Source organism: Sander lucioperca, chromosome 6, assembly GCF_008315115.2.
Source record: "Sander lucioperca isolate FBNREF2018 chromosome 6, SLUC_FBN_1.2, whole genome shotgun sequence".
In the NCBI taxonomy this organism is placed as follows: Eukaryota; Metazoa; Chordata; class Actinopteri; order Perciformes; family Percidae; genus Sander; species Sander lucioperca.
Window position 1 is genome coordinate 7,196,206 of NC_050178.1, and position 16,806 is coordinate 7,213,011.

The 16,806-nt window shown below is 39.0% G+C and overlaps 1 protein-coding gene across 13 annotated transcripts in view; it reads right to left on the reverse strand.

Annotated features, from left to right (window-relative positions):
- The window catches only part of atp2b2 (ATPase plasma membrane Ca2+ transporting 2), a 144,647-nt gene that overhangs the window by 51,263 nt on the left and 76,578 nt on the right, over nucleotides 1-16,806 (reverse strand). The window lies entirely within an intron of this gene.

A 16,806-nucleotide genomic window follows, 5' to 3' on the forward strand; every position in this document is an offset into this window, starting at 1 on the left:
CTTCTTCTCTTCTCTTTTCCACTCTGACACCACACACCAACCATCTCTAATTACCAGTTTGAGTCATGGTGGGCCATGGCTCTGCTTTCCTTATATAACTCTGCTTAAGAGACGAGGGCCTTGTGCTTTGACCTCATCCACCTCCTCAAACACCATGAACTACTGTACATAAATATCTTTGGCTCTTTTATCTGAACAACTTCATACTGGCTCGAGGGACAATTTACTTTTAGAAGAAATTATATTCATGCAGAAGCTTAAATAATGTGGCCAAAGGGTCAGTTACATCAGATGTAATGCTTTGGCAAGTTAACTTTGTAATCCATATACCATTACGAGTAGCTGTTTGTGTGCAATTGTCCTTTTCTTTTTTAAAGATGAATTATCTAAGTTTTCAATGTGGATGGTTTAGAATCAAAGAACAATATTTTAATTTTTAATTCAACCACGGTTGATCCTATATCTTTTATCTGCTTTCCAATCTAAACTAATGGACCTTAAAATTGAGTCTACTTTGCCTAAACTACTTTTTTTAAATATGAAGTTATGTTCATATATTAAATCAGATGTATTACAGTCAATAAAATGACAATTTACACTCACAGAATATTATGTTCTGTTCAAAAAGGGTTGAATTTGTATAATTTTTGATTTATATCCCAATTTCAAGGGGAGGGGAGTAGATTACAACCTCATTTGAAATTGTACTGTGGAAGATTCAATGTATTTTATCTGCATTCCAATGTTACATAATGGGCCTTAACATGTATAACATAATTCACCCAAACTCTTGTATTTTATATTATTAAATGTTAATGTATTAAATCACATTTATTACAGCTACATTAAGATTATGCATCACTGGTGTGTACAAAACTGCTGTGAACTGTAACTATATGAATCAAATCTTCACAAATCTTTGGAGTTAGCATCAAGTGTACAAATGACAATGCAAATGTATGCTCTGTATCTTCAGTTAAAATGATGCCTGAACAATTTCCATCAAGCTACATTATTGGTTTCTATCTGGCTGCTTTTCAATGTAGTACCATTATCTGGTTGCTGAGAGCACACACAGAGTGTGTATTCACCGTCTCACTGTCTCTGTGTCTCTCTCCCTCACAACCACAGACATTACCACAGCATTATGTCATGCATGGTGCGTCACTGGGTCTCCCAGGAGTGGCCATGGATTGCACCTGATAACATCACTGCTGCATGTCACTGTTTCACATGTGAATGCAAATGAGAGATGTGAGATGACTTATTAACATCTGCAGAGAATCACTGTTGTGTCAAGAAAAAGAGACAAAGAAAGGAAATGACAGAGTTGTGTGAAATGTAAGTCTTTAGATACTGCAAAAAATAAGAGAAAATAGAGAGAAGATAAAAGTTTTACTTGCTTAAAAAAGAGAAATAGAGCAACAGAGAGGAAGAAGGAGAGGACAGAAGAAGGGCAGGCTGAAAAAAGAACAATTTCCAGCCCCTACATAGGAGAATGCCCTGGTTACAAATAGAGCAGTCTATAAATAGCCTCATTATCCATTCTCTTTTAATTTTCTCTGTGAGAGGACCTAGCATGCTATCCCATTGATCTCCACAGCACCCTGCCTCACATCACACACAAACATGTCTGTGTGTCCATGCATGCGCTTGTGCGTGTGTGGATCTGTGAGTCGTGACTGCCTGCACATGCTTTGTGTGTGTGTGTGTAATAAGGCTGGGTAAGCATGCCGACATTTGCTTGCACTATCACATGGTAAAACTAGAGCTCATAACAAGCTCAGCTTGTGTTGTGCTTGCACAACACAAGCACAGATGCACATATTTATACCCACATTCAGGTTGTGTAAACCCCCCCTCTTCTATCTTTGTAGCTAGGTCAGGTGCACATCAGATTCCAGATTGACTCATACAGTATTTCTAAATACATATGCCAATCCTCCTACTCCAGATTTCTAGCATCCTTCCAGAGGCAGGGGAACTAGTTATAGCATGCAAATGCACCATTCTGCACAAGGGCAGCAATCTTTTCACATAAAAATACAACATACTGCATACTCTTAGTGATTTCCGCCATGTGATGGTACCTCTGTGTATGAGATGGTGCATCGGCTTAGCATGACATCTAACCTTATTAAATGTTTCAACTCCTTAAATGCCTGTGAGCTATGCTGTAATCAATCTCCCTGATCATTAAATACTCATTGCTTCCTGGAAAATCCTCTCCTACATTATAATTCCTTCCTGGATAGCTGATTGCAATGCTGCTTAAGATTTGCCCGATTATGAAATATTGTAGGCTAAATAATGTCAGCCCACCTAACTGCTCTGGCAGTGGATTTTGAGGAGGCAGTGAGAGGGCAGAACAACTGTAGCGATACACAGATGAGTCACAACAATCTCACAGAGGATTAAGGGTGATTGCAAAGGAGTCTTTGTGCTTGAGTCCATCACCAAGTAGTGAAGCCTGAAAAGAGTATATACCAAATGTACATGCACAATAGATGGGAATACCGGATAAGGGGCTCCTGGTACTGTATAATTTATTTTATCAAAGTTCATTGTAATTGTTCTAATCAAGGTTCAAACGGTAAAAGCCTTTTGATGAGATTTGAGATGATGCACTTATAGCGTAAGATTGACTTCCTTCTTAATTCGTCAGCTTATGAACTTAAAACAAACAGTGGGCATGCTAGTGACTCAGCAGATTAGGTAAAAACTATTTACTGTACCAGAAATGCCGATTAGAAAAATTATGATTATGGTATTAATCGAATGAAAAAAGAACTGCGCCATAAATAATCAGTACGGGCTGCTATGGCCATCCGGGTCCACGGCCAAGAAAAGCTGTGCCTGCTCTGTGACTCTGTAATGATCCTCTTAGATCATTTTAGAAACCTGGCCATGAAGTTTGGCACAAGGATAACACTAATGTAATTGTAATAAGATACTATATCATTAAACATAGAACGATTAGACTTGGGCTTCAACTTAGGACTCTTTTCTCCATCGATTCATCTCTCTTTTACTTTTCTGATTTATCATATATTGTTTAGTCTATAAAATAAAAATACATTTTTTTTTTAAAAAGTTTAAAAACTGTACATCGTTGTTTGTTTTGTGGACCCGACAAATCAAAACCTAAAGATATTTAGGTAAAATATGTTGATATAAAACAGAGGAAAGCAGCAACTTTCACCTTGAGGAGCTAGAAATATTTGGGATTTGTTTCCTAAAATATGACTGAACTGATTATCACTACTGTTGTCAAATAACTTCCTGTCAACTGACAAAATGTTTGAATCGATTACAACCAAAGAATTACAGGCAGTCTTTAAAACTTGATGACGATAAAACCTTGGATTTCTCTCATCCTCTTCACTGTTCTCACTCCATAATTTATGGCTGGTAATGTGCTGATTTATCAAACACAGCATGATCTGTGATTCAAATCCGCTTTGACAAATGATACCTCCCTAACATCCTGTCTCCAAATAGACAAGACAGGGATATAAAAAAAAAAAATAAAACTTTATGCCTTCCTTTCTGCAGACATGGATTTTTTTTTTTTCAGAGGGAACATGTTGGTATATTTTAACAGTTGGCCCTTTTTTGTCGGTGGCTAAAAATAGATCTCCATGGAAACACTATGCATCCCACTCGTTGAGTGGAAATACCCGCGACTCTGAGCCTTGGAGAATATGTGAATATGTCAGTAAGTGTGTGTGTGTGTGTATGTTCTGTGTTCAGGAGCATGCATGCATGTGTGTCTGTGTGTGTATGTGTGCGCACGCAGGTACGGACTGTACAGTATGTTCCACCAAAGAAAAGACAGTAAAGAATAAAATGGCGTGATGACCTCCAAATGTCCTTGAAAAATAGTCACAGTGGAGGAGCGCAGCAAACAAATTACATAAATTATATAAAAAAATGAAATTTTTTTTTTTTAAAAACATTTTAACATGTCTGACTGGGTCCCAGTAGCATCTGCCCCCCCCCCCTCTTTTTTGATTTTACATCTTCCTGCCTCTCTGTCTGAACTCCCCCCCCCACCCCCCCCCCCACAATACTGTGTGCCACAGTGTCCAAAACAAGTCACCATGGCAACAGGATTCTACGACAACGGTGGTGATGATGATCATCATAACGGCGCAAAATACTGAAGCTTTTTTTCTCCAGCGAATCAATAGCTTCAACATGTATTCTCAGCTTTCACCATTTTAAAAAGAGAGAGGGGGGCATAAGGAGGGAAGACAAAGAGGGGTTGAAGTGTGACTCAGAGAGCACAAAACTGTGAGAGAAAAAAAGAGAGATAGACAGGGAATGAAAGAGAGAACAAGAGTAGGCTGGATGTAGAGTAACTCTATGAATAATAACCCATTAGTGGCTAAAAGGTGGATAATTATCATGCTCTTATTAGAAGATGGAGTGATGGAGAAATGTGTCACTGTGTCCTTGAGAATGACCGCCATAATAATAACCCCATTTTATGCAATAAAGGGAGGTTTGCTACTGTGTGTACAAATGCAGAATATAGTAGAAATAGCTTCTTAAGGATGACATTTAGAAAAAGAAAAAAACACAATGTTATGTGTAAGTAAATGCCATAGATAGGATGAGGGAGTGGGATAGGAGTGTGAAAAGACAGGTACAGGAAGGTGCATACAAAGACAAGGAAAAGGAAACAAAGCACAAAACCAAAATCCTTTGTATGCTTTTTTGGGTCATGCTATGAAGGTGGTGGGCTTGTGTCTGTCATGTAGAACAAGGTGGAAGATTTTAAAGCACTACGTACATTATCATTGCAGTGCTAGTTCAAGGGAGGAGAGAACTAGATGCTTTTACATTAGCCGTCTACTTGTTGTCCTTGTTTTAGCTGAATGACTATGTGCCTCTTTCTGTATATTTGTTCTTGGCACTCGAGCTATTGAAAACCAGAGTTAAATTCCTTGTCCTTTTGGGTTATGAGTTTGCATTATTGTACCTCGGCATAGTTAACAAATGGGGTCATGTTGCAGCTATGTGTAATCCCCCCTTTTAAAAATGCATCGCAGTAAAGTTTACTCAGAGTACATTTGACTGACCTACATTTTACTTTTTATTTAAGTACATTTGTACACAAGTACTTTTACTTGAGTAAAATGTCTTTAAAGTAACATTACTTTTACTTGAGTCCAATATTCTAGTACTCTTTCCACCTCTGTTAAAATGGTTCATGGTTGACAAAAAAATGTGCACTCATTCAGTTTCTAAGTTGATCCATTTCCAGTGTATATATTGTATGTGAGGGGATTCATCACACCTGAGACAGAGATAGAAGTCGCAAAAAAATTTATTTATGCACAATCTTGTAAATTGCAATGGTTGACCCATGTCACACATGGCACTCCCGACTAAGGATGCAGTGGGATTCACCCCACATAGTATTTTAAGCAAGCCAAATAATATACAAATGTACCGTACATATTTAAATGAACACATTTATGTCTATGACGTTTTATTTCAATCAACCAGTGTCTGAAGTCCAATGTCTGAAGATAATTAAATTCAAGCCACTGGATCAGAGTTTAGGTTGAGAGACGTTCATCTAATTAGCTTCTTTATTTTAAGACGATAGTGGGAAATATAACTAAATTGAACAAATGATTCATGTGAGGGGGGCCACACCCAACAGCACAGCAGGTCGTCCCACTCTTAAATGAAAACGTAATAAAAGCTCACTTTAATTCTCAATCACAATTAATTTTATTTCTAACTTAAACAGGGTTGGGCTGGATGCTTTTTTGGAGGAAACATCAGGGTCATGATGTTAGTACAGCATTTAAAACAGAAAGAAAATGGTGTCTTGTGTGTAGAAAGGGTTTCTCAAGTTTTGTTTTAGCACTGTCTTATATGGTGTTGTCCTTGCTTTAAGATAGGTCTCTTTGTGGTGTTTGCGTGCTTCATTGTCATTCCACATCAGAGAACTGAGAGTGGGAATGGCAGGAGGCAGGCTCTCTCTGTGAGGACGAATAGATGTGACATGTCTTTAGTGCAGCAAAACAGGCAAGCAGATATACTGTACTGTACTGTATGTAAACAAACAACTGAGAAAATACATTCTCATTTCATGAGGAGTCACAAGGTCACACTAACACACATAGATATAGCGTTCATTTCCCAACAGACAGCTCCACCTGAAGGGTAATTGACTGGAAAATGACACTGAGCAATTTCTGACACCATGTCTTTTCCATCACGGGGGTATGTGTATGTGTATGTGTGTGTGTGTGTGTGTGTGTGTGTGTGTGTGTGTGTGTGTGTGTGTGTGTGTGTGTGTGTGTGTGGACGTTCATATGTGTGTGTGTGTGTGTGTTCATAAAATGAATGTGGGATGCATTCTTTAGTCTTTTAGACCTGAAGATTTATATAACCATCTTCATCCAGCTGTCTCTGTAGAAGACCCCCTACAACATTTATCCCCATATATACTTTAAAGTAGGAACACTAAGTAATAATCAGTTGTCCTGTAGAGTGATTGGCGTGTGTGTGTGTGTGTGTGTGCGTGCGTGCGTGCGTGCGTGTGTGTGTGTGTGTGTGTGTGTGTGGACGTTCATATACCCACCATAATACGACCTATTATGGTATGTTTCTGCTGGCGCAGACACAATGACAGTTTCATATTGCAAGATGTACTGTGCTACACCTAAGAGAAACAAACTCCGGGACAAGGCTCAGTGGCAGATTTTCATGTTGCTGCTAAAAGCTGCTGCTTTTACAGGAAAATTACTTTGATTACTTTTAAGTTTTGGGAAATGGATTTCCTCACGTTGCTGCTCAGTTAGAAGAGAAGACTATACTACTCTAATGTCTGTACATGATTTAGAGGTGCTGGCAGGCAGCCAAACCTGTGGATGTGGCGCACATCTTCAAAGATTAATATGTTTGTCAGTGCTACAAGCTGACCACCTTTTGGTCTGGGTATTATAAGTCTTTCATTATTAAGACAAAGAAGCCACATATGAATATATTCACAATACCACAAAATGTGTGTTTTCTATAAAAAGGCTCAAATGCCAGCGCAGTTTTCAACGGTCTCCCAACAACCCAAATGAAATGTGTGTTGCAAAAATATAATATGCAATAGTGTGTGTATGTGTGTGTATTTGTGTGAGTCTGTGGGGGCAGCTGTACAAGTGGGTGAGTTTTGCTGTCACGCACTGTGCTCTATGAGTCTGACTCATGCAAGAGATGGCAGAGTGAGGTGAGAGAACACAGCTCACAGCTCTTTTTCTCTCTCTCTCTCTCACACACACACACACACACACACACACACACACACACACACACCAATCACTCTACAGGACAACTGATTATTACTTAGTGTTCCTACTTTAAAGTATATATGGGGATCAATGTTGTAGGGGGTCTTGTACAGAGACAGCTGGATAAAGATGGTTGTATAAATTTTCAGGTCTACAAGACTAAAGAATGCATCCCACATTCATTTTAAAAGCTATTATGTTGTGACCCAAAGTACACATGCTCTTTTGTTTCTATGACGATAATTCTTGCACTCTTTATTTTATAGTGCTGTGAAAAAAGCAGATTATGTAATGTTATGCAAGAAAAACAAACAACGAAGACCTGCTGCTGCTCATATCACAGAATTGAAATACCCAAAGGATTAATTTACACCTCTTAGAAATCGTTTGGAGCCTGGCAAGTAGCACATCAAAAGCAGCAGTGAGGGGAAGAAACGGAAAGAAGCTTGACAGTGACTAATGTAGGATGAAGGTTTCAGTGCAAATGGTCCTTATCAAAATTCTTGGAACAGTTTTTATTGTGTGATAATTCGGTACAGGAGTGATATCCATTTCATATTAAGGATCCATTGGTCTGTGCAGTCCCGGGTGCATGTGACCAACAAATTAAAAAATCATGTGTATGTGAATTAGGGCTGCACGATTAATTACATTAAGATCCTACCTCTATGCGATGTCAAAGTTATGTGACAACAATTCTGCCATGTTTGCATTGGTAGGGAGATCCATTGCATCAAACCAAGCCCCCCCAATTTCTCCTTAAACTGGGTTACTCCACCTGACCATCTGTGAGGGGACAAGTCATTGATGTAAATACATCTAATGTGTGAGAGACAGAGAAGTAAAATGTGGTGAAAGAAAAGGCTTCCTAAGGAAGAACAAAACTGTGACAGAGTTGAGTTAACGCTGTGCTTGTACTGTAAGAACATTGTGCAGTCTGTTGTGTGGGACCGAAGTTATAGACAATGATGAATGTTCAAAGCACCTACAGTACAAATGTGCTCATTCAACCTACTGCAAGTGATCAAGGTGAAAACAATGGAACAAATATCATTCTCTTACTGAATGTATTAGTTCTGTATTGTATCATTCACCATCTTTTCTCTCTTTCTTTTCTTTCACATATTTTTCACCATTTGAGCTTCAAACACTGTAATCTTAGCTGGCCCGACTGCCCTGTGGACACAAAACATAATAAGACATCTGTTTACAGCCTGTGTGTGTACACAGGACTGTACAGTATGTTCCAGCATGTGTGTTTGAGCGTGTTTAGACACAACTGCTTAGTGATAAGGGCAAAGTGCAATTGGGCCAGTAACTTCATGCTGTAATTTCAGATTGTTTAACCATTCAATCAATTAATCAATCAATCAATCAATCAATCAATCAATCAATCAATCAATCAATCAATCTACCCATACTGTACATCCGTTAAATCTTTTTTTTTTGCAAACTCTTTTTTATTGGTGTTTTTAGCAGGTTGTACAGAGTTCAAGATTGTGATTGTACGTATGTACGTATGTTCAGCATTTCCTTATCGAAAACAAAGGACAAGGGGTATGTGTCTACCAGCACCTTGGCATAAATGCTTTGGGTAAACAGCAGGACAGTGGTTGCACACAAGGCACTTAAACATTAAGTATGTACTTATACATAAGAAATACACGCACAGACACCCCCCCCCCCCACAGAAAATAAAATAACAACATCATCTTCCGGGTAAAATTGCTTTCAAGGGCTACGGTTCAGCAAGGATGAAAGTTGACTTATTTATATAGATACATAAAAGGAAAAAGATAGATACAAAGGGTGACAGTCAGATTACCTGAGGCACAATATGAAACGGCAGCTTCTCTATGTGATCAAAGAGGGGTTGCCATACTTTGAAAAATGTATTTGTGGATCCACGCAGTGTATGCTTAATCTTTTAGAGTTTACTAAAATGGAGGACATCTCTGACCCAAACCTCCCAGGATGGGGGGCAAGCTGACTTCCAACGAAGTAGTATGAGCCGTCTAGCTAATAGAGTTAAGAAAGCCACAAGGTCTGCTTTAATTTTAGGCAGGGCCACCGTGGGTGGCAGAGTCCCAAAGAGAGCTGTTATTGCTGGAGCAAACGGCACCTGAAGAGCAGCAGATAGTGTTTGGAAGATATTGGACCAATAGTTGTGTATAGACGGGCAGGACCAAAACATATGAATAAGCGAAGCGGGAGCTATTCTATACATCTGTTAATTCCCTTCCACCCATTCAATAGCACTCTGTCTTTTATTCATCTTTCCATTGATGTTATTCATATAATTGTCAAGTAAACAAAAATTCAGTCAGTTCCTGGAATGTTTCTACAGCTAGTACTCCTGTTTTTTTTATACTAATTTATACTCTTTTTTACTTTTCCCGATGTGTCTGGGTTCATGTCTGTCCTTGTGCAGCTGTAACACCTGCATTTCCTCTCTGGGGATAAATAAAGGCTTATCTTATACGTATATTGATGTCAGTGGTATTGAATTGTTATTTTCCTTATAGACACTGTAATTAATAATAAAGAGCTGATGCTATCCAGTTGCTGTTACAACGGTCCCTCCACTTTTTGTCCAACTGTCGCTCACTTTCTCTTTTACACATGCCTGCACAGGCCCTATTGGAATTGCTCATAATTATTAGGGCTCGAGCATCGACATCGTTGATCGGCGAAGGCCCTATTGAAATTTAAATGTTTCTACTTTTTCTTCTATTATTAGTATTCTATGCGTTTGAGCGTATTTTTGAGGGGCTTGTTATTTTTCTTCTGCCCTTTAAACGCATTTTTGAGGGGTTAGACGGGCATGGAAACGCGTGTAAATTTGCACACGCATCAGAACCGAAATTGTAATATTTTATGGGTCCTGTGCTGGGGTGTAAAAAATTGCTGGAGAGCGCCCCTCTTCCATACAGTCCCGGCAGTGCGTGTCACCTAGATGTATGAAATTTGGTAGGCATATGTATCAGGGCCAGACTTACAAAAAAGCCTATTGGAGCCATATCCTAAACCTAGTCTATATCCACAACGTTCCACTTCCGGGATTGCTCCGGTGCCGCTGGAAATTCTGCCGGATGTCACTCTTTTAGGCCGGATGTCTATTACTTTCCGCTTTCTATGTGCTGGAATTTTAAACTCCGGTCGATTTATGAGGACTATGGTTAACCTTTTCTCAGATCTCTGCAGGGTAAATCCAGACAGATAGCTAGACTATCTGTCCAATCTAATCCTCCGCAGCGTTGTGGAGGAAGGTCTGGCAAAGTGAGACTACCTTAAACCCAACAGGAAGTCCACCATTTTGAATTGAAGATGCATTTTAACCATTTGCAGACTTTTATTAACTCCTCCTACAAATTTAATGTGATTGACTTCTATATGTCTATATGTATAATCTGAAGACCTTCCAAAGCTAAATTGCGCCCTCTAGTGGCAACAGAAGTTACAGTCGTTATACTTTGATATCCTCCTAGCAGGTTGACTGGATCTACCTCAAATGTGTGGAGGAAAGCCTTAAGACCTTGATGATGCTTCATTTTGAATTTTGTGAGTCTGTGGTAAAGGGCTTGGCTGTGGTGGCACAGTGCACTTCGATGTTACGCCATGAAAGAGGAAATTCAAAAATTGGAAACTCGAATGTGCATTGTCCAATCTGCCCCACATTTTTCATGCAGGATGACAGTCCAGGCCCGAAGATATCTATACGTGTCCTGGATTTAGGTGTGGTAAATTATAGAATTTCAAAGAAGTAGCCTCTGCAGTGTGTTTCACCTATATTTATGAAATTAGGTGGTCATATGCATCATGTCCACATCTACAAAAAAGCCTCTTGGAGCCATACCCTAAACCCAACAGGAGGTCCGCCATCTTCAATTAACCATGAATTTTCTGGACGTTTTGAACCATTTGCAGGCGTTGTACTTTAATGAACTCCTCCTACAGATTTAACCCGATCAACTTCAAAATCGTTTTTAAATAAAAATTAGTACAATCTAAAGACCTTGCCGAAGCTAAACTGCGAAGCTTTTGCAATTTCGTCCAACGGTGTGGGCGTGGCAAGGTGTCAAATTACCACAAAACGCAGCGAAACAGGTAGTGGTTTGTAACTCGAGTGTACGTTGTCCAATCTGCCCCCAATTTTTTATGCTTGATTAGAGACCAAGCCTGAGGACATCTACAAGTCAATAATGAGTTATAGTTATAGCGCCACCTACTGGCAACAGGAAGAAAGCCCTGACGAAAATCATTCTATTTAGCTGAAATTCACATTGTGTTGTCTACACATGATATACAGCAACATGACGTATAAATAGTGTGTGTTCTCTAGTGCGACATAGTGGACAGAGGAAGTGGTGCACAATTTGAAATATGTAATTTCAAATGCTATGCACTCCATGGAGGGAATTAAGTCTAACTCTTGCGTGCAATTTCTGATGGTCACAGAAATACACGGCCGCATCGACTCGGAGCTGCCTGCATTTAATGGGCCAAATTAATGTTACTTGATGCTTTATAAACCACTTATTAATACATAACTTAATTAATTAATAATTATTTTAAGCATTAGTTGCAATAGCCATCCAAATAATGTTTATAGAAGGTTTACAAAACAATTAACCATTGACAAAGTATTAATGAGCTATCTAAAGTTATAAACTATTTTTTATATTACACTAAACAAAATGATAAAATAACAAATTATAACATTAGTAAATATTATACATCATAATGTAATTGTTTGCTAACAGTAAAATAACTATAAACTAAAGTTTAATTAACTATCAATTTACCATTTATTAATGATGGTTATTATAAACTGTTACCGAGAGGGTAAGTACTTTCCCCTTAAGCCCACACACTTACACAAACTGCACACAAACGCAGTGGATGCACACTCACACAAATCAGCAGCCTTCCCCCCATTGGCATTCAGGGCTAAGAGGCTGAAAGGGAGAATGACAGTGGTCTATCTGCTGTCTCCCATCTGGGTGTCAGTCTCTGGTTTCGCCCAGGGCCTCAGATGAGCCCAGGACACAATAGGGCCAGCTTTTAAAATTCAAACTACCAGAGAGAGTCATGAAATAGTCATGACAGCAAGGGAAATCTACTCACTATGAGCTCCTTATTGTCTGTCTGCTTGGAACTGCAGGGAAATACAATGTGTGGGGTACAGCAAGAGAAGTGCTGATGATTGTGTATGGATAATACCAATGGAATTAAAATATAAACTACTGTAAAAACTATAATAATTATTTGGCATTGTTCAATATAATTTTGTAAACATATTTGTACATCAACACAGTCTTGCAATATGAATTTTCAAACACTACACTGTAGGGGAATTACAGTGGAGATTTGAAAGAGTATTGATCTCTGTTTGCGCTATGCAGTAGCACTTTGATTGAACTGCAATGTGACTAAGCCCATGAAACATTATCCAAAAAGTTCCATCTGCTGCACAAATGGATGCATCTCCTTCAATATTCCAGACATGAAACAGATGTACTTACACAGTATTCAACACAATTGATTTTTCCACATGCCACTAATGTAAGGCTAGTCATTTATTAGCATGGTCATATTTCTGTACTGTAAATACATACTAAAATACTACCACTAGTAGTAGTAATAGTTTGAATGCATGCCTTTTACTTATAATGAAGTATTTTTATTACATTAATATATCAGTACTTTTACTTAAGGGGAAACACCACCTAAATTAAGAAGTCCAATATGTTATTACCATGGCCGAGGAAAGTGCAGCTATTATTTGTGAACATTCTCTCTCAACTCTCTCTAAAAGCCAGAAACCAAAGAAATAAGTCTCAAACTTGTGATGTCATCAAGCCTGGAGCTGCTCCATAGACAATGAACGGGGGACTGATTTTGTGGACCCACAGAATGTCTATTTTCTTTTTTATACCCAAATGAGTTTTATTCTATTGTAGTGTTCTCAGTTTTGAAACAGAAAATGTACCCATGTAGACTCAATCACAATGTTCGTTTACAATAACTTTCGGGTAGGAAACTCCTGCATCCCGTACATACAATTTAACGGCGCTGGGCAAACGGGGAAGAGAAACAACTGGATATAATCTCATCTCATTAATCCAAAATGCATGATTGATGCTTTCATATGTCAACACTTTCACTAAAGTTAGGTTGGAGACCTAATTTACAAAGAAACATTTGTGTCACATACAATGGTACAGTACAATGTAGTGAAATTAAATCTCTGCATTAAACACGGCCTAAGCATAAGGAGCAGTGGACAGCCACATAGCAGGATTATGGGAGCAATTTGGGGTTCAGTGTCTTGCTCAGTGACACTTTGACGTGTGGCCGGGAGAGCCTGGGATCGAAACATCAATCTTGTGGTTGAGGGCTGACCCGCTCTACCTTTGAGCCACAGCCACCCCATTTACCTGCTGGGCCACAGACTAAAAAGAATGACACCACCCAAACCAGCAGTCGGCGGTGAGATGTTGCTGTTTGTAACACTAGATTTGGTTAATCAAAGACGCTAGCAAAGCAACACAGTACAGAAACCGTCAGTAGGTCGAACCACCGTGTTTAACTATATCTTTAAACGTTACAGTTATAAGTATGCTGATTTCACATATCTGCGCACTTCAACTGCCATTTGTCTACCCAGAAGTGATTTTTGTGTTAGCGCAACGTCGTGGTGATTCGGTCTCAGTGTCATCTATAACATCTTTCCCTATGGAGCAGTTCCAGACTTTATACTTGATGACATCACAAATTCAGGTTTTAGCTCTCTAGATTTTGGATTTGGTAGAGAGTAGTTTATGTTCACTTATATTTTTGGACTGTCTTAGACTATAGAAATAACATGTATGAATTTTGAAAATGGGCGTAGTTCCCCTTTAGGTAAATATCTAAATACTTATTCCACCACTGAAGGTTTGATCATAGGTAATGTAAACAATTACCCAATGAAAATGATGTTACATCCAAAGCTGATGCAGTGTATGTATTCACTGGATAACATTGCAATAGCTGACTAACACTGTAATGAAAGAAGGGGTAGATTCGTGCACTGTAGAAGCTGAAATGATGTGTTTGCACATAAGGAACTAGGCAATGTCTGAATATGGTGCTTTGATCCTGGGTAAGTGTGACTATCTCTGTGGCAGTATCCATATTTCACTTAACAGGCTTATGCCCATGGGCAAGGCATGGTATTTTAAAAGTTAAGAAAAGGCAAAATTCTAAGTCAGAGCAAGACAGTATCCATGTTCCTGGTTCTCTCTTCTGCAGCTGCTGGGATGTAATGGATCATGCTCTACAGCATGTGTAAACTCAACGTTGAAAGAGAGCCGCTCTGTGCCCTTGAGAAAGGCAGGACTGGATCTGGTCCAAGATTGTATCTGTTTGTGTCCTTAAGAGTGAAATGCTGTCTGTCTGTGTTGGCGGCCTTGGTACCACCCTTGTTCTGCCCCACAGCGGGAGAAAGAGTGCAGAGAGGTCAACTCAGGAAAAGAGCTTACGTGGAGAGAAACAAGCCGGTTATAGCCCGGGACTCTGCATATTCAGCTAAAAGCATCACCATGCCTGTCAACTTGCTATCCATACTCCTGGCTTCCAGCAGCCAGTTCAGATTCAGGACATTTCAGAGGACAAAAGCTGAATGTAAATAGTCAGTTCTGGCACTGTATTTTGGAGCGATTAGCTTTATCTAAGGGCAGACCTTTCAGGCAGGAACTAAAGTAATGATATGTGGTCTGGTGGCCTGATGGTAGAATGATTACAATAATCTGTAATCACATTGGTAATGTAAAGTAATGTGCGTAAATGTAAAGTGACAACTACATTAATGTTCATATGAACTGAAAACCTAAAATTCAAGTACAGCTCAAAGAGTCGTACCACAGTTGAAATATTATCATTTCATGTTGGAGGTATGCTTATTTTAAAAACATTACATAAGGAAAGTTGACTGAGCACATATATGTGTTGTTTATTCAGCACTGGATTGCTTTACAGTCAGTTTCATATCAGAAATATACCAAGATGACAACCACATCTATCTTTTACATTTTCTGTCATGCCTATGTCAGTGCCAATCTGTACACTAGTAGCATAGGTGGATATACTGTATGCTGTTGTGAGTCAGCACCAGGCTCCATGGTATGACTACAATAGAGTCTGGTTTTGGCATCCGTCCTCTTAATTCAGTCAGGCATCTCTCGGGACAGCTGACTTCACTGCAGACCATGTCCAGCATTTGCTTGTGTGTGTGTGTGTGTGTGTGTGTGTGTGTGTGTGTGTGTGTGTGTGTGCCTGCGCGTGCGTTGTCTACATATCTGCCAGTCTGACATGCTGTGATTTAATAGAAGAAAGTTTTCACAGCCTCAATAATACAACTACTATACAGTATCACACATAAGCACATTCAAATATTGCTCCTTGCTTTGTTTAGACCAATGTCTTCAAAAACATGAGAGAAACATAAATAAATACACATAATGAGCTGTACAAAATATTAGGGGTATCTTCCTGATACAACTGCAACCTTTTTTTCCCACTACAAACTTCATCAAACACATCAAGTCTCCTTGTAACTGCTAGATTTGTAATTAGGGAAATCAATATTATATACTGTACTGTTTTTTTAGTTGATATGCACCACTCCTGAGGTACAGTTTTCAGATAATTTGTACATTCAAGGCACCTTTCTTAAACAAAAAGCATGGTGGTTCAGTGGTTAGTACTTCTGCCTCACAGCAAGAAGGTTCTGGGTTTGAATCCAGGTCGTTCCAGTCCTTTTTGTGTGGAGTTTGCATGTTCTCCCCGTGTTTGCGTGGGTTTCCTCCGGGTGCTCCGGTTTCTTCCCACCATAAAGACATGCATGCTAGGTAATTAGGACTACAGTTGAAAATTAGCCGACTGGCTAACACTGGCGCATTTACAGAAATGTTGATTAATGTGCATTGTCCTAATCAAATAAACTTACAAACAAACAGTAGACATATAATGGATATCAATTTTGTTTTAGTCCAAAATCTTGTTTTAGTCCAAAACCTTGTTTAATCCCTGTCTGGGAAACCAACCCACAGTGTATTTCTCTAGAGACAGCAATCAAACCCTGATATAAAAGCCTAAGCATTTTAGAAGTGATTGCGCTTCACAACACGTCCCAGCGGCAATGTTCACATGCCATTATTATTCTTTGCCTACACCTGCTCATCTAACAACTTTATTAACAGTTAATACTTTTTATTTTTAACATAAACAAAATATCCTTTTGGGTTGCAAGGTTGGAGAATATTTCACAGCTTCCTTATTAATATAAATACCTCATATCTGCAGTTCTAATTGTGAGCAAGTCGTTGATTTAGAGCGGAGGGCTTTTCAGTTTACAGTATTAAGGTTTCAGATTCAAATGTTAATACATGTGACAAAGTGGGGGAGATTCCCTGCACTCACCACTTGTCCCTTGATGCTTGTGTGCATACATTTG